This window comes from Caloenas nicobarica, chromosome 2 (genome assembly GCF_036013445.1).
Source record: "Caloenas nicobarica isolate bCalNic1 chromosome 2, bCalNic1.hap1, whole genome shotgun sequence".
NCBI lineage: Eukaryota > Metazoa > Chordata > Aves > Columbiformes > Columbidae > Caloenas > Caloenas nicobarica.
Window position 1 is genome coordinate 21,785,983 of NC_088246.1, and position 18,423 is coordinate 21,804,405.

Below are 18,423 nucleotides of genomic sequence, written 5' to 3' on the forward strand. Positions count from 1 at the left end.
ATAATGATTTATTTTAATTGTATTGACAAATTGCTTGAATCAAACTCAACATTACATTTATTTCCCCTGTGGGACAGACATGGTCAGGTAAATTTTCTGTGGAAAGCAGAAGTTGGGAGCTTCTTCACTTCTCAAATATGAAAAAAAATTAAAGTCGATCAAGGCGATCCAGGAAAAAGGGGAAACGCACAATTACAATTAATTCATGTTATAAACTGCTGGGTATTTTCACATAAACTAAGAATGCTTTCAACCACTTTCAGAGGGAAAAAAAATCAAACTCAGGTAAAAACTGTGATGAAACTACAGTGGAAATACTTTGACTATTCAAGGAAAATAGGGCCAAGTGGATGAGCACTATCTATTCATTACCTCCATGGGCTACACAAGTTTTTCAGGGTTGCTCTGGAATACAGCATGGATCTTTTCCCAAGAGCTTCTGAAATTCAGCCTTTCTGATATTCTGCAGGTCTCCATTTCCTTCCACTGCAATATGGAAGAGCTGCCGTAATATATGTATGTAATACATGCTACCATAGCCCCCAGTTCCTCATCTTTCATGGCACACTGTCTAATAAAAGTGATAAAAGTCATGTTAATAATTACCCCATCTATTTATTCTCTCTTCCTTTTCTTTTCCTCCTTACTTGGCAGGTGTACAAACCCAGTTTGTTTGAAAAATCATTTCCTGTTTTAACTACATGCTTGACAAATATTTACCAACTATCCTACAGCTTATTATATTAGAATATAATAGTTTTTATGAGGTATTCTTTCAATATGAAGCCACTCTTTTCACACAGCTAGTGGTCATAGGTGATCATATTTGAGGTCCTTCTTTAAGACCATAAATGTCTTATCTTCTGTAGTTTATAAGTGTATTGAATTCAAGTAAATTCTGTAAATACATTTTAAAATTATTATTATTATTATTTTCCTTTATTTGCAGGTAGAAACCCCTTAGTTATATTAGGCTTTGCCTCTAGATCTTATTTTTCTTGTTAGTTTTCTATACCCACGCTTAACTCTGGTCAGTACAGTTGGAGCTGAAGTACAGATTTTGACTGCAGTCTTATGTTCACAACATAAAATCTGTGGATGTGTTTTGTCTGTTACTGTAACAAATTCTTACTGGGTTAATACAGCTATTGTTACACTCGCAAATTCAGTCATGGTCTTCATATTATGTCATCTTCAGAAAGGAAAAATGATCCTGTGAGTACCACACGTTTCGCTTTAACGGGGTAATTCACTTACGAATTGAATATCATTAGGACAGATAACTTTCCAAATTCCTGAAAATTCTCAGATAATTATCTTCTTAGAAAGATCGAACAAGTTACTTCAAGTAAAGACTTATTATACTATTATTTCTCAAATAAAGGCATGAAGCAGTAAGCAAACATACAAAAAGATTTTATAAAGAATAAAGAAATACATGTGACTGCACATATATATACTCTGTATTTATAATACTGGGTTCTTCTCCTAGATATATTTTTAATCTCTTCATTCATTTAATGATGAAGAGAATTGTAAAACCAAAAAGAGAAATATTTTTATGTCTTCATTTGAATTATACCTGAATATGGAAAGCTCAGGCCTCACTGTGCCAATAAGAGGAACAAATCATTTCAATATTCAGAATTTATACACAGATATTGCTAACCGCTTATCTTCTCATCTTGTTGAAATAGTAAGAATGACATGACATGTCTTGTTCGGACATGATTTGAGATGGTATATTATGTCCCTGTGATATACTACTACTTCTTGAGTGCCAGGAAATCAAGTAATAAAAAAAGTTGTTGAAAGGTTATTTCCATAAAATTTTCATTTCACTCAAAATCTTTAAAACTTATTCAGAATGAAGGCAAAATGTGAAATGTTAAATTTTAGCATGAAGTAGAACTGCTGACATTGGCAAATTTTAATTATAATTTGCTAACAGGGAATACGGATTGTCTTCTTTTATAATTATTTGACCAAAATTAAATGTATGGGCCACACGATTAGACAATCAGAAGCACTCCCCCAAATGCACTGTCTGTAGGGACCTCAGTTTGGCAGATTGGTGAATGTGAAAATTTCTTTTCTATGAAGTTTTCTCCAGATATCTAAGCAATGTTATTATTTTGAATTATGTTGAAGAAAGCACAAAGTGCCACTCTGAGACTGCTGTATAACGTTATATTGATGCTAAAATTAATTACTGAAGGATACATTTTTTTTATGGAAAGACCAAACTAATTCCAATTAATTGTTTGGCATGTATATTTGGTGCTTATGACCAACTGAAGAAAAGTAGTTTAATGAAGAAAAAAGGAAAGAGTTCACATACTCGTTATGGGGATATCAAGCAGGAATTGTTGACTTCTTATTTTAGGGCCATGGACCCACCACAGCCTGGCAACTGCCAAGTGTTCTCCTGATGTCCTCTCCAGCCCTCGGCAGGGGCTTGGCCATTTGCTCTCTATCCACACATTTACACGAAAATGCTGTAAAACTGGGCTCTCCCACAATTGCTATACAAGGAGGGCTACCAGTTCCTCTGACATCATCTGCTATATTTGCATTTAAAAACCCAGACCAAGGTAGATTGGGTAGCAGGGTATTGCTATGGCATCTACAGCCATGGGGGACACTCAAATAACAGGAGTGCAATTTTAGAACAGCTGGGAGCTTTAGGGTGGCAATGTGATTAAAAAGGAGATTATCTAGGAAACCAGTCTTCTCTTTACCCTTAACATGACTTTCACATGCTTGATCACAGCACCCAGCTCAACATTAACTGGTTTTCAAAGTCCTAATCCAATCGACAGCTGGATAAAAGCAGGGTTTTTTAAAATATCCCTTAGGTTTGCAGAAGCCTAGATTTTGGTATTCATGAACCAGTTAAGCAGTTGTACCAGGTAATTTATTAAGGAAAACCAAAACAACAAAACCCAAAATAACCCCGCACACCAAAAAACCCCACACATTTGCACTCACATTTTCATTATATTGGCTTAAATGTTTGCTTTCCTGTTGTTTTGCTAAGAAAAAGTAGCACGAGTAAGTATTTTTAGAGGAATGATAGTCTTTTCATAGCAACTCTTCAGAGAAACTTTGGGACTATGGAAATTGTTTCCAAAAGGCCGCTGCAGAGCTCAGCCTCGTAAGCAAACAAACAGACCCCTGAGAAGCCGAGCTAAGCTTTGCCCAAATCCATGGAACGCTCTGGTGTGTTAGTTTTACCACTTTTGCAAAAAACATCTGAGAGGGAAAACTACTTGAGACCCTATTGTACCAGGCACTGTACAGTCAGAAAGTGAATGACAAACCCTGCTTAAAAGAACTTGCAGTCTAAAGGATGAGATAATATGAGCAGGAAGAAAAAAAAAAAAAAAAAAAAAAAGGAAAAAGAGAAGGATCAAGGTAGCAATGCAACAAAAATTAAAGCATTTTTAAATATTTGATACCAGCATTATGACTCATTTCTTGCATAACCATGGTGGGTTGTTTAAGGCAGTTTTCTATATGTATTATGGCAGAGATTAGTTCTGTGAAAGCCTCTGAAGGAGGATAATCTGGTAGCTCTGTATATTCTGACAGAGACATTCTCCCACTTATGAAACAAGAGAAAGTGCTTTTGAGGAAGAAGGCAACAACAGGAATATAAGGAGGTCTCCTACTTTATCAAAATATGTTTTGTAGACAATATAATCACATAATTGAGTATGTTAAAAACAAAAAAATCCCCAAAACTAAATAAAAAAAAATGGGATTTGATTTTTTTTTTTCGAGACAATTAATTGGATCTAGAGGATGGTATTAACTTTTTGGTTATTTTGAGCTGTAAGGAAAAGTCAGAGCAATGACAGAGCTATGATGTTGCCAGTGGAACAACTCAGAGACAGGTGTCGAAGGAAGAAAAATACACCAAGGAAATGATTGCAAGCTGCATGAACCTGAATCATTCCCTTTTCTCTCAAACTGTCAGTACACACATGTATATTAGCAGAACTTGGTTGACTCATGATTACTTTTTAAAGCTCTGGTAACTTGATTATACATCTAAGCCCTTAAGCAAAGGTAAACCAGGATTATTAGTAACGACAAGGTGAACTGTGGTAGAGTTTACTGAGTCAGAAGCGGGTAAAAAATTTAAGGTTTTCAGGAAAAACGAAAATATTTTGGACTAAATTTATTAATCAACAGCAGATATTGCAAATGAAGGATTTTAAATTGCAGAAAGGCAACTCAGAAAAAGGATTTAAAATATAGCATGCTACATGTTGATACAAGAGCACAGAGAGAAAGACAAAGATTGGGTCAGCCAGAAAATTACAAGGGCTCAATTAAAAAGAGGGAAAATGGAAAATACATCTGGGATGACAAGGAAACAGGAAGACAACTAGAAAAGGAAAGAATTTGAAGCAAAGCATGGCAACTATCATCTCAATTTGTCTCAGCTCAGTTTAAAGTGCCAATTTAGATTCTCTGTTCCAGATCTTCAGTATATTTTTATCTGGGATTTTGGTTCAAGTCATTAAGATTTTCTGCATACTTAAAAATAACTTCCTTGAAAATTTAGCATGAAATTCTGTTAGCAATGGAGAATTTTGAAGGGAAAAAAAATATTTTCTTTGCATTTTATCAAATTATCTCTGTATGTACAATCCCTTCTTGGTTTTAAAATGTAACATTTTTAATCTTCTACAGATAACAAATAGAAGATTTGGGGGTTTGTTTGCTTGTTTGTTTTTTAACTTCTTAAAAATGTTGAGATTAAGTATATAGAGTGAAGTATTCCCTTTTTTACTGTTCCAAATGTAACAACTGCTTTAATACGTACTTTTGTTTGCTCCCTTTCATTTCTATGCTGTAAATAATATTCATCTCTTCAAATAATTATCTTTTTTCATATACCTTCTCGAGCTAGTTTGGCAAGTATGCACTCTGGAGAAACTGCTGTCATATACTACTTGTCTACAATATTTTTCAACCTCTGATAAGTTTATTTTCCAGCCCATCATCTATTATTAAAATCTTGATTTTCTAGTCATGATCTTTTGTTAACAGCAATCAGTGACTGTCATGACATAAAGCACTGCAGTTTGCTCACTGCTTATATTAGGAGAGGTTTTCATATCAACACCTTTCTTAAATTACATAGAGTGAAGACTAAGGAATTAATTAATTAAATTCCCTAACTCAGGCTCGCTGAAAGCTCAAGTTTGTCAAACAGTGTTTCGTTTGTGAGTCAGCCCAGGTATCTCTAGCAGGCACAATCATCCCTTAAGCACTTGCAGCCTTGCTCTCTCTGATACTACCAGAAACAGCAAGCAACCAGCTTTCACACTGCATGACACCATTTACTTCAGGATTAAAATGCTAAATAAAATACACATCTCCTCGTCAGTGGGCTAAATGTAAGCTCAGTTTCCAAGGGTGTCAGAAGCCACAGGACTCCTTGTGGTTTCAGATGTTAGACCTTTGTTCCAGCCTTTATCCTCATGTACACTGCTTGAAAAATACCAGAACTTTCTTTACACCCATTACCAGCCCTCCAGGTCCAGCATAAACCAAAGCAAACTACTTGCAATTTTTCCAAGAGGATAAGCCTCCTTACACCACTTAGATATTACAATTATTTTCATCTTCTTTCAACAATGCAACAGAGTGTAATACTTTCTCATTGATGGAAAAGTCTCTGGAAGGGCCTTTTGTCCCTCTTGCCTATCACATATTAAAATAATAATATTGGGAAATTCTCTCTCTCCAGCATATATCTTCACAGTTTTTGTTCTAAAACCAAAATATACAGTTCACAATGTCAACTGTTCACATCCATTGGCTCTTTTAGATTTGACTCTAAAAGATATCTAACCTAGCATATCCACACAGAGGGTGACATCCACCTAAGGGCAGAAGCTAAAGCAAGCCCTGCATGCCTGGCTCCCCCGTCCCAATCCACGTGGCTGTCATTGCTTGTATGGCTCCACCAAATGCCTCGTGAAAGAGGCAGAGCGAGACGGAGTTTATGATTCTGACTCGTGAATCCTTCCTACTGCACTTTCTGGAGCACCATCCCCACCTCTTTACTAAGAAGTAAGACTGAACTCTCTGGATGTTACTGCCTCTATTTTCCATCTGCAAGCAAATACAATAATAAGAATACATGCAATGCTGGTTTACAAAAAAAAGATCAGTGAAAGGTTGTGGGAAACCATCTGACAGTGTATAATCTCTAATAATGTATAAATCTAAGTATATTTTAATTACAGCTAAAACCAACCTTGCACTATGTTTTTATATTAGCAGTACAGAGATATGATTCTTTAAATAAAGATGGGAAGTTTAAAAGAGTAGATGTTTTAGGCAATTTGGAAATAGAAACATGCCAGCTACTGAAGATGGTGATGCTGATTACATGCTAACCTGAAGGAAAATAAAATATAAATGAATTGCAATAGAAAAATTAAAGGCAATCATAAAAGCAGTACATGGTCTTATGACCTTTCTTAACTCATGTTGGAATACTTTTTTGTGTTCTGGAACATTCAAAGCTTAGTAGAGTACAACAGCCACTTTCCAGGATAATGAGTGAACTCTGGCTTTTAACATTATTGCAACCTACAAGTCCAAGCATTTTCTGGTTTTTCAGACATAAAAGAAAAATCAGTAACAGACTTCTTTCTGATTCAGAACGGGCTTTGTCTGGGTCAGGACAGCACATTACATCGTATCCCTTGCTGAGCCATTTCCTCCTCTAGAGAAAGCACCAAATATTGGACAACTGGTTGCTCTTTCATCTCTTGCTACAATACTGAATATTGGCACAAACTACATGTTTGATTTGATTACAAACCCAAAATCTTAAGAACGAATGACTGAAGACTACAATGCCTGCACAAGCTCTCTGTGTCAGAGCTATGATAACATCCTACATGTTGTTCTCAGGATCACAAGAGAGTTCAGGCAGAAAGGGGCCTCAGGAGGTCTCTAGTCCAACCTCCTGCTCAAGCTGTGAGACCAGACCAGCTTGTTCAGGATTTTGTCCAGTTTGGCCTTGAAAACCTGCAAGGACAGACTCTGCATAACGCCTCTGGGAAAACCCATCCCATTGACAGACTACCCTCATGGTGAAGATGTTTTTTCCTATCATATATGCAGTCCGAACTGCTCTTCTTTCAATTTTCAGTGTTTGTCTCTTGCCCTTCCACCATGCACCTCTGAAGAGCCTGGCTCTGTGCTTTTGATAACCTCCTTGTAGATGCTGGACGGTTTCAGTTTCCCCCGCAAGCCATCGCATCTCGAGGCTGAACAAGCCCCAGTCCCTCAGCCTGGCCCTGCAGGCGAAGCAATCCAGGCCAGCCATCCTGGGGGCCCTTCACTGAAGCTGCTCCGACTTATCCACATCTTTCTTCTGCTGGAGAACCAAAACTGGCCACAGCAAAGCAGGTATGTTCTAGCGAGCGCGGTGCAGAGGGGTGTGATCACCTCCCTGGCCTATGGTCCTCTTCATACAGGACTCAGGAGTTCAGGACTTCAAAAGAATCTGTGACTTTGGAAATATAACAGAATTCTCATCAGAAAAGAGCCAACATACATCGTTGTAAAACCTGCATTTATAGATGTGCTATACAATAGTAAAATTCATTCAAAAATTTTAAGACAAGCAATGCCTCACATTGCTGTAAAGCAATGTTACAAATATGCTACCAGGATCAATCAACTTTGTAAAACCCCTCAGGTAAAGAGATGCCTTCCAACACATCCCTACCAAGTTTCTGGTCACAAGAGAGTCTCCAGCTCCTGCAGCAATGAAAGACACAAGAATGGAAATTCCAGTTCTGCAAGTCATAAGGTCTCAAAACATGTTGTGCTTTCACTGAAGAAATAAAAACAAACCCATGGATGTCATCCCTGACAATTTATTTTCTTCAGGAACTGTACTGGCTAATGCCTGCTTCTTCCTCTCTGCTCCATTTTCTGGAGATGAAATTAATTCTTTCCTTAAACTCATCCAGTTATGCTCAATTAAAAGTCATATTTCCTCCAGTTTAGGAGCGAATCAGTTTCTACTTAAGGAATTACCAGCCAAACTTATCAACTCTACCACTGCTGCTATCACCACTGGACTCCTGCTGAGGCGACAGGAATATTACAAAGATGTCACTGAGACTTCTGCTGTGCTACTTAGAATGACAATTATTATTTGGATGAGACTCCTGAAGACAGAGGAAGAGAGCGACCCAGGAGCCAGCAGAAAGTAGGTAGGTGGATGATGGGCATCATCTGTACCACACAGAAGAGGAGCACCTGTGACAAAGCAGCAAAATGGGCAAGGCTTTCAGGGGAGAAATACCAGAGAAAGATTTCAAGAATGTAAGAGATGGACAGCAGGCCGGTGAGCATTTCTGAACTTTTACTAGTTCTTGCCACTCTCCAGTTTAGCAGCAGAGAAGATCACAAAAGCAGAAAGATATCTTTTCTAGGATGAAAAATACTGCCAAACAAAATATTATCTCAATGTTATTTGTACTTATATGCCTGGCACTACAAGGAGAGTTAGTAAGCTAATAACTCCCTTTTTTAAAACAATATCCATTTTTATAACATCTAACCACTTCCATCTCTGTACTGTATGCAGTTTTCCATTAGAGCAAATAAATATCCAGTGGTTCTAGGTTTCCAAACTGAAGCATATAAGCAGAAAACTAATTCCACAACTAGTTTTTCTGCTAACAAGCATTCGACAGTTTGTGTTCACCCTGCTCTACATGAAGTCAGTTCCCAAAGTACTCACGGACATATAAGAATTACAAAATTATAGAGAAACCCAAGACGCATCATGTTTTCTAGGTCATACCTGTTGCCTACCTGGTAGTCATGTAGATTGTATATGTGCTGCTATACCACGATTCAAATACATCTGTACTCAAACCCTCTCAAATGTTCTCCAGAGACACAATGCTGGCTTCCATGGCCAGGTTAAAGTTGAAAGTGAAAACTAAATGCAAGACAGGCTTTTCATGCTTTAAGAAGTCTGACTCCTCCTGACTTTCAACAGTATTCTAGTTCATCTCCATTTTGGAAAAAAAAGAAGTTGTTGTTGTTGTTGTTGTTGTTGTTGTTATTATTATTATTATTTTGCATTTATTCTCAACTTATTTCAATTAAGCTGAATCACTTATTACAAAGTATTGAAAACTTTCATTTAAGGAAACCAGAATTTCACTCTAGGTTTACACTGCTTTCCTTCCATCACTCCTTCTGTAATAATTATTCTATCTATAATCAGCAGTAATTCATAGAGTTAGCATCTCCCTTCCTGTTTGAAGTTTTTGAGTTTACAAAGGGTAAAATAAAAATGATGGCTTATTGTTTCTTTCCTCATGCAGAAGAAAAGGAAATGTTTGTTGCTGAAGTTGGCACAGTAACAGAAATGTAGTCTTGTGTTCTGTTAGCTGTCTGCAGGCATGGATCTTTTTTACGATTTGAAAAGGCATCAGCATTTTTAAGTTCTGTTCGTTTTGAAAATCATCATAGCCTATGATCTCAATAGCAGTTCCTTCTTGTTTCCTCTTTGATTACGCTAGAATAGACCTTATTTAAACTGAATAGCATTTCACTCACGTCATAAAATCTACCAGAGAAGTGCAGGAGCAACACTGTCAATTGTCACAAGGCAAGCTGATCCACAAAACATGTTGTGTAAATGGCAGAACTAATCTCTCCCAGCACGCTTACAAACACAGATGTCCAGGTTTATTTAAAATAGCCCTCAGAGAAACAGCACAACAAATGTATGCTTTTTACTGGGAGGCATTCAATTACAGAAAGATCTCAGATTTTATTGCTGTGCTGACAAGACAGCAATCGCTAGGGGAAATGGTATCAGTTGGATTCTATTTTCTCCCCACAAACACACTGAAGACAGTTCCATCCAGACCATTTCCCACATATTCTTGCCTGTGAATTCCATCGAACTTCTGGGTCCAAATTCATCAGAACATTATTTTGTACTAACAAGACCCAGCTGAACAAAATTATTCTTTTTTTCTTACAAATCTGTGTTATGTTACTGATGGAGAGAGGGGGATAACATTCATGCATGCATGGCAAAACTGTTATATTCAGAACTGCAAATCAGTTTAAGTTATCAGCAATAGATGTATCTGGTAATTATTTTTAAAAAAAAGGCTGTTAAGTTCTAGTGAAATGACAATTGGTGAAATAAAAATTTCACATATGGTACTAGAGTCTTGTACAATGAGCCTTACAATTTTGCTTAAGTAACACGGAAGGCCACCTATATTCTTGCCAGTATGTTTGTATAACAAATAACAGAATTACAGTAAACAATACAAATAAATTCATCTTAGAAAGACCACAGGATAATTAAGGGAAAGAGAACACAACTTTTTAAAATATATGGTGTAAACCACAATATGATACATATGATAATTTGACTACATTTGAGCCACAATGTAATGTCCCTGTCCTTCAGATCTCACTTTATAGATATATCACTATATTTATATGGAATGCAGATGAAAGCAAAAAAATCGTAGTGAATTACAGATTAGAGGCCTGAAACTTCAAAATTATATATGATATCCTTCAGCAATGGGAACTAAATCATGGGCAATTGCTGGACAAGATGAAGACTTCTAAGAGTGAGTTTTGACTTATAATATAAAACATGGGAATTTCTAGTTGGGTGCCAGTAAGATTTCTATATAGCCTGTTTTCTCTGAACAGAATCACAGAAAAAAATACGTTGGGAAGAGGACATCTGGAGGACAGGACACCTAGTCCAACCTCCTGCTCAATACAGTGCAAGATTCAAAGCCAGAACAGCTTGCTCAGGGCCTTGTCTAGTTGAATTTTGAAAATCTCCATGGATGGAAATTTTGCAACTTCGTATAGAATTTTACTTTTTAATCTCCTATGTAAGAGAATTCTAAGAGTAATCTAATATGTTAAGATAATAAATTAATAAATTATATGACTACTAGCCTCAAAGATTAGACAGCTGAGCTCCTTCCACAAGCAGACAAATACAATGGTATCAAGTTCAGCACAGTTTTAGTAAAGCCAATTTATGCACATGAAAAAAACCTTAATTACTTCCAGTGAATAAAAAAATAAGTTTCCCATTTACTTTCAGCCAAATGCACTTCATAAAAAGATGTGCAGAGGCCCTTTTCTTATAACATTGACTTTCTCCTTTAAGGAATAGCTTTGCAATATAATTATATTCTTATAATACTCTGATAACAGGTATTATAATACTCTAATAACAGCTATGCATGTATCAGCCTTGCTCCTATAAACTGACCTGCTACGCTTAGAACTCCTATAATGGTCTACCTGTTCCTAGAATTAAGAGGAGGGAAGGAAGGAGGGAAGGAAGGAGGGAAGGAAGGAGGGAAGGAAGGAGGGAAGGAAGGAGGGAAGGAAGGAGGGAAGGAAGGAGGGAGGGAAGGAGGGAGGGAAGGAGGGAAGGAAGGAGGGAAGGGAGGGGGGAAGGGAGGGGGGAAGGGAGGGAGGAAAGAATTAGAGATTATCAAAGAAGTTTCAGATCAGATAATCTGAAACGGAATTTTTGGCCCTTGGTTCTCCTGTGTGGAAGGTTCCTATCAGAATGACATTGCACAATACCCAGCCTGTCTGCTAGGAGTGCCTAACTGAGCTGTTGTAACTACTATAGTGTTGAAAGGTCAAGAGAGCAACGAGATACCTAAACTGCCAGACACCACCTCATATACCATTGATGGGAGAAAAGTAGCTGTGCTACCAGGATAGAGCACCTAAATCAGGCGGCCTGCCGCAGCACGCAGGCCCGCGTGGCAGACAGCGCCAACGTGCCGGTTCGACTGTGCCGCTGGGGAGTCACCATTTCATTTTTTCACAGAAAACATCTTGCACGCGTACCCCTTCTGCTAACTTACATCCATCCACAGACTGAAAAACATAGACATAAATATGCATGTCACAAATACTTAACTGGAAAACAGACTAAAATAACTCTAGAGTTAGAGGCACCACGCTGAGGGCCCCGCAAGATCCGGAATTTTCTTGTACCATGTTCAGGTGCAGCACATCCAAGTTCCATTTCTTTAACTAGAGACATCCAAGCTACCTCCTTGTAAATAGCTACAACTTTTCCATGTAGGGTTTCAACCCAAGAGTTACAAATTGATGACTTGAAAAGGCATGTCAATAGTATCCTTTACGAACAAGAGTCCTCTAGCTACATAAGTCTCCTGACATTTAAGTAAGTAAGAAGTACGAATATATGCGGTGTAACAGGGAGCAAGTTGTAAATAATTCCCAAAAGCCTAGAAACATATACGTACATACGTGTGCAGAAGAATCCAAGATAATTAAGTACATTGCAGCTATGTGAATCAGAGAAGCACAATGAATTAGCTCTGCCCCTCCTGGCATCGTCTGTTATGGCTACATTAGGCTCCATTCAAGTTCCTCACTGAAAAATAGCCCTATTTTTAATATCAAGACCTGTAGAGCGGATGACAATAAGGAAAAGAAAAACTCAAGTATCCCTGATCACGAAGTTATTTTTTAGAAGTTCATGCTGGTTCACTTCAGTGAGGTAAACTCTCCAGCAAGAGAGGTTCATCAGTGCTTTGTCAGGAAGTAGGTTGTATTATCCTATTTATTTCCTTCAGATGGGAAAAAACCTGAAACCAAGACCAATCAATTTAAAGATTTCATCCAGACTTGGTGACATCGACACAAGTAGAAGCCAACTATTCCCAGATACTGAGCGAGAGACTTCCTTCCCTCCTTCCCACTGCTGTCTCATAAATGGAAAAGTAGCCAAGAAGTACAGATGTACCTCAAGCAGTTTGGTGGAGGGCACCCAGAGACGGGTCTCTTCACTTATCTCCACCCTTTGTTTTTTTCCGCTAGCACTTACTACGAGATGGAAGATGATGGTCAGAAGAAAAGGAGGGAGCTACAATAAAAACACACAAACAAAACACTCAGCATGGGTGAGGCCACACCTGGAGTAGTATGTCCAGTTCCAGGCTCCTCGGTAAAAGAGAGACATGGACTTACTGGAGAGCATCCAATGAAAGGCCACAAATATGATGATGGGACTGGAGATTCTCTTACATGAGGGAAGGCTGAGAGAGCTGGGACTGTTCAGCCTGGAGAAGAAAAAGCTCAGGGGGAATCATTCTAATGTACATAAATACCTCAAGGGAGGCTGCAAAGAGGATGGAGGTAGGCTCTTCTCAGTGGTGCCCCATGACAGGACCAGAGGCCATAGGCACACACTGAAATACAGGAGGTTCCCTCTTAACATCAGGAAATGCTTTTTCACTGTGAGGGTGACAGAGCACTGGCACAGGCTGCGCAGGGATGTTGTGGAGTTTCTATCCTTGGAGATACTCAAAAGCCACCTGGACATAGCCCTGGGCAGCTGGTTCTACGGGGACCTGCCTGAACAGGACAGTTGGACCAGACAACCTCCAGAGGTGCCTTCCAACTTCTACCACTCTGTGATTCTGTGTAAAGTGTTCACAAGGCTGTTCACCTACATGATCTGTGAATGCCATTTGTAAATACTTTGGTTTTGTTATTTTGCCTTCACATTTGTGAGGTGAACTGCACTGGTCCTACCAACCCAGGCCAATCTCCACGCTCTACATCTCCTCCCCTCTACTCTGTAAACAGACGTAAACTCCCTTGCTATTTAATCACCTGGAGCTGGTGGCTGGTTTCTAAATGCTAGAAACCACATGACTTTTGCTCACTTCACAGGGCTCCCTCCCATGCGTGCCTCAGATATGAACCTGCTTCTCAAACATGGCACGTTAACCGTGATCCGCTTCCATGGTAAGAGGTATTCTCATTCCCTTCCTCCACTGCCTTCAGACACCACTCGGCACTAAACCAGTACAAAAGGATCCAGGCTAATTATAGTCATTACTTGGCCTCATATTTGCTGTCAGAAATATCTATTTCTAGAAGTTAATTCCTGAAAGGGGAACACTGTCTTTAATCTTTGAGAGCTTCATACACCCCAGGATGCCACAGTATCAAATAGGTATGTTGTGCTCTACATGAGGGACAGCTGATCGACAGTTCATAGACTCACATATGTAACAGAACTTACAGCTCAGTGCCTCCACCTATGGCCTCCACAGAGCTCCCCACCTTTCTCTTGCCTGTTTGTGTGTTGGATCACAGGGACAGAGGTAGGGGAAGGCGGGACAAAGTGTAAACCCCCTTGGTATACTCTCAACAATCAAAAAGGCTCCATTCTCAGTCAGTGTAACTCAAATTAAAGAAATGAGGCTAGGAAAGGAAAGCTATGTGAAGGTCAAACAGTCATATCATTATTAAAGAATCCGTTTCACAGACACTACAGGAGGTTAAACATGCATTTTGGGGAAAAAAAAAGTACGGTTACTACAGTTGCACAAATCACTAACTGGAAAGCACACTGGGTGTCTTGGGAGTTAACACAGAAGTCTCTGCATGGGTTTATAAACGTTTTCCTCTCTAGCATTTCCCTATTCTAAACTGAAACTACTTCAGGAGACATTCTGCTACACAATTAGAGCTAGCAGGTCTCCCAGGCTTCCCCTGGGGGGATCCCAAAACTCATATACAATGCTTAAAACACAGCTGAGACATCTCTGAGCTAGTCATGGGGAATGATGCCACACAGCATGACGCTAATTTTTCCAATTTAGGAAAGCAAAACTGTATTGCTGCTACACTTTGGCTGCTGCAGAGAATCAATGGGCAAAGGCTTGCTCAGGGTCACTGTTTCACAGACTCATATCCCGCTCTGGATGTGAGCACATCTGTCTTTCACATAGAGAAATTCTCACAAATCACCCTGTTTTAGACATGAATAACTCCATTCCTAGTACACATGTTCAACATTTGTAGTTGAAAATTATTTAATACTAGCATTTATTATGTGTAGAGCACGTATTTTTAAAGGAACTTACCAGCTTTAAAAAGTTAAACTTTTATCGTTACCAGAAAAGAACCACATATCACCTAAAATGTAAATGTAAATAAACAAAATGTCAAGTGATTTGTCATGACTCTGAAGCAAACCCCAGAGGCTGAATTTTCCTACCTTTCAAGTCTATACTTCAACTTACACTCACATATGCCGTACAACTTACTCATCTGAACACAGCATTAGATGTTGTTGCCTTAGGTTGAACTAAGGTGAAAAGGAAAGTCATTCCAAAATCTCAGGGTTAACATTTTACAGCATTCTGTCACAGGGAATTTGCAGAACTGTGCTTGCAATCCTGATTATGATTTTTAGACATATTCCTGTGTTAATCCACAGTATGATAAAAAATACTGTTGCTAAACAGTTACACATTACTCTCTCCAATCTTAAACAACATCCTTATTATCTTTGCTCAATTTCTGAAACAAGGTAAGTAGCGACAACTCAGAGTAAACACTGAAAACACATCAATGTGTTCTCGCTACTGATTTCTAGGACTTACAATAGCACATTTCTAAAATAGTGGGGTTTTCTCCTCACACAGCAAAATTAGCTCTATCAGCAGTATGCCTGCCACACAAAGAATTGGGGTTTGTCGGATTCACAAATAGCACTCAAAAAGTAACTCTTCTCAAAACTGAACGTCATTTGGCTGCTTCAAGATCTTCCACTGCTTTAGAAATTTAGCAGACAGATTTTCATACTTTTTAGAAGATAATGCTACCTTGCAGGAGGCATAACTGGCATCTATCGACATCATACTTAATATTCCATAAGAAGTGCTCCCACCTGCAAGAGGACATAGGCAAACTCCAGGGAAGTGAAGATTTAATTTAAGTAGACAACTTTTGCCCAGAGAACACAAGTGACAAATACTGGATTTCCAAGGCAACCAAAACATTTGCTCCGGACATCACAATCAAATCCCCAGAATTATTAAGACCTCTTAATAAATCTTGTAAAGATTACATTTGATGCAATAGAGTGAGTGAAATTCAACGATTTTCCTTAAATGACCAGTTATTAAGAAAACTCCTCCCTGACTCTGAATTACTCTGCTACGAAATAGCTTTCCAACAATTTGGTTGTTCTCAAAATAAATCCTAATTAATCCTCCACTTACCCTCGCAATGTCTGATCATCCTACTACAACAGAGCTCAAAGTTTCTATTGGGAAAGACTGGAAGGAGGGAGGAGAGATGAAATGCCAAAGTGTCCCATGTTGGTGCTGCCAGCCTTGGCCTGCAAACCTATGCCCAGGGCCCCCTGCAAAGGCAGCGGTGGGATGGTGGGACGTGGCTGGAGATGCCCAGTGCTCACAGCCAAGGCGAAGCACCTCTGCAGCTATGGGGAATGCTCTGGCCGGGCCCTCAAACATGCAAGCGCTACTCTAGATCTCCATCACCTCTTATGCAGCAACTCAAAAGGCTGTTGGGAGTAAGTTTTAGATGCCTTTGCTCTCGGAGGTTAACGCAGAGTACGATTTACCAGCCAGCCCTGAAAAGGAGCTCCCACTTTATTCTCTATTTTTGATGAACTATTCCAATTCTGTGCTGCTATTCAAGGTTGATTTTGCAAACAAACAGGAAAATCCCTACACAACTTATAGCCACAAATGAGACTGTTTGGTCTGTATTTTTTATAGTTTCCTGTATTTACAAAATTAAATTGCTTTCTGTATTCAAACAACTCTACATTTCCAGGCATATGGCATCAAAAATGCCTCAAAAGATCACGAAAGATACTATATGTTTATTCCACCAGTTCTTAAGAGGTTAATAAGCATCTGCTTAAAGTACTAAAATGCAATGTCCCAAATTGGGACATTTATGCAAAAACTCATTCAAACAGGGGAGGACCACAGCTACACGGTTTTATTAATGATTTCAAAAATATAGCATTTGTTGCTATGTTATGAAATAACCCTTTTTTTTTTTTTTTAATATGAAGTGGTCATAAATTTCTGCATTGTCTTTTGATACCTCATCCTTAAGCAATATTATCTTTGTTCGGATAGGGTTTATGGGAGATGACCTAAAAATTGATTGTTGGTGCTGTCAGTTATCTGGACTTAATATGTAGTCAGAGTAAGCTAATAATCCAAGCTTATTTATATATAGGAACAAAAAGAAAGCAAAAGAGGACATGACATGCAACAGTTGATTGTACCAGTCTGTGGAGTTTCCCTGTTAAATTTGAGTTAGAATATTGCTTCGGATGCTCAAGTCTCTGCAAATGTGTATGTGTGCTCATGTGGACATATATGTGTGCATATGAAATGCACATAATGACCACAGAAAGTTCTTTTTCTCTATTACTGTATTTAAGGGTTGGGTTTTTAAAGAGGATGTTATTGAACTCCTCTAAGAGATGTTTTAATCATTCTGTGTTTCATTTTATCAAAAATCTCCTTTCCAGGATTGAAATCAAATTTTATATGCATAGCTAGAATGCCTCAAACTAATTTAAAATTGTTTGAAATTAATAGTGAACTTTAAATCAAATCCTGCGATTCTTCCTCCACTGTCACTCTTTTCACTCACTTTGTCCTCCAGTGACTCACAAGTAATTGTTTGTGTGGGAAGATAAAACAAATGTCTTTTCTACCATGCAGAGCGTATGGCTTCATGGACTACAGATCTGTACAAACAGAAGTTTGACATTGATTCTATCTTTTACTGAACAATAAAACTGTTCTTCAATCTTTATATAGGCCATGAATTCTACTTTACTTATCACTGAGTAAAGCAAACATCTTGGTAAGTCTGGCTGCCAAAATAACACCAAAAAAGTGCATCCATGTTTTCCTCTGAACTATCTTGCTTTAAAGAAAAAATAAGAAGAAAAAGGTACTTTAAAATTTCAGACCCAGAGTTTCACCCTCTATACAAACCAGCAAGTAACTATACAGGGTATAATGGAATGTAGAGACCAGGCAGAAATCTAGAAATCTATTAAGAGAGATTTGCAACCCCTTATGAATAGCGACAAAGATGTAATGGATTAAGAAAAACAAATCAGTCTTTTAAAAGCTTTGAAGTTGGAAACTTTCATTTACTTGTCAATTTTTATAAACAAGTAACCAATCCATATAATAATTGCTGCAATGCCATGTTGTTTGCTGCTTTGGAGAAACTCAAGTTCTTTTCAGTTGCCTTGCTTGTTTTGGGAAAGTTTGTGTGAGTCGCACACACAAATGAGTTCAATGTGCAGACAGCTGTGTTTAAATTATTTTCCTCAACAACTTCTTCTACATTTCCTGCATCTCAAAAACATAGCTGGTTGGAATTAAAAAGAAAAAAAAATGAGGAAAAAATCCGAAATAACTAAATTGAAATGTGTTGTAGAACCCAGACTGCCATAAAAGGCACTTTCATACTTCAAAGAGCAACTTCAATAATCAAAACAAAACA

The 18,423-nt window shown here is 38.3% G+C and overlaps 1 protein-coding gene across 1 annotated transcript in view; it reads right to left on the reverse strand.

Moving 5' to 3' along the window:
- Window positions 1–18,423, reverse strand: part of CACNB2 (calcium voltage-gated channel auxiliary subunit beta 2) — a 104,368-nt gene that overhangs the window by 84,866 nt on the left and 1,079 nt on the right. The gene's annotated exons all lie outside the window — the stretch shown is intronic.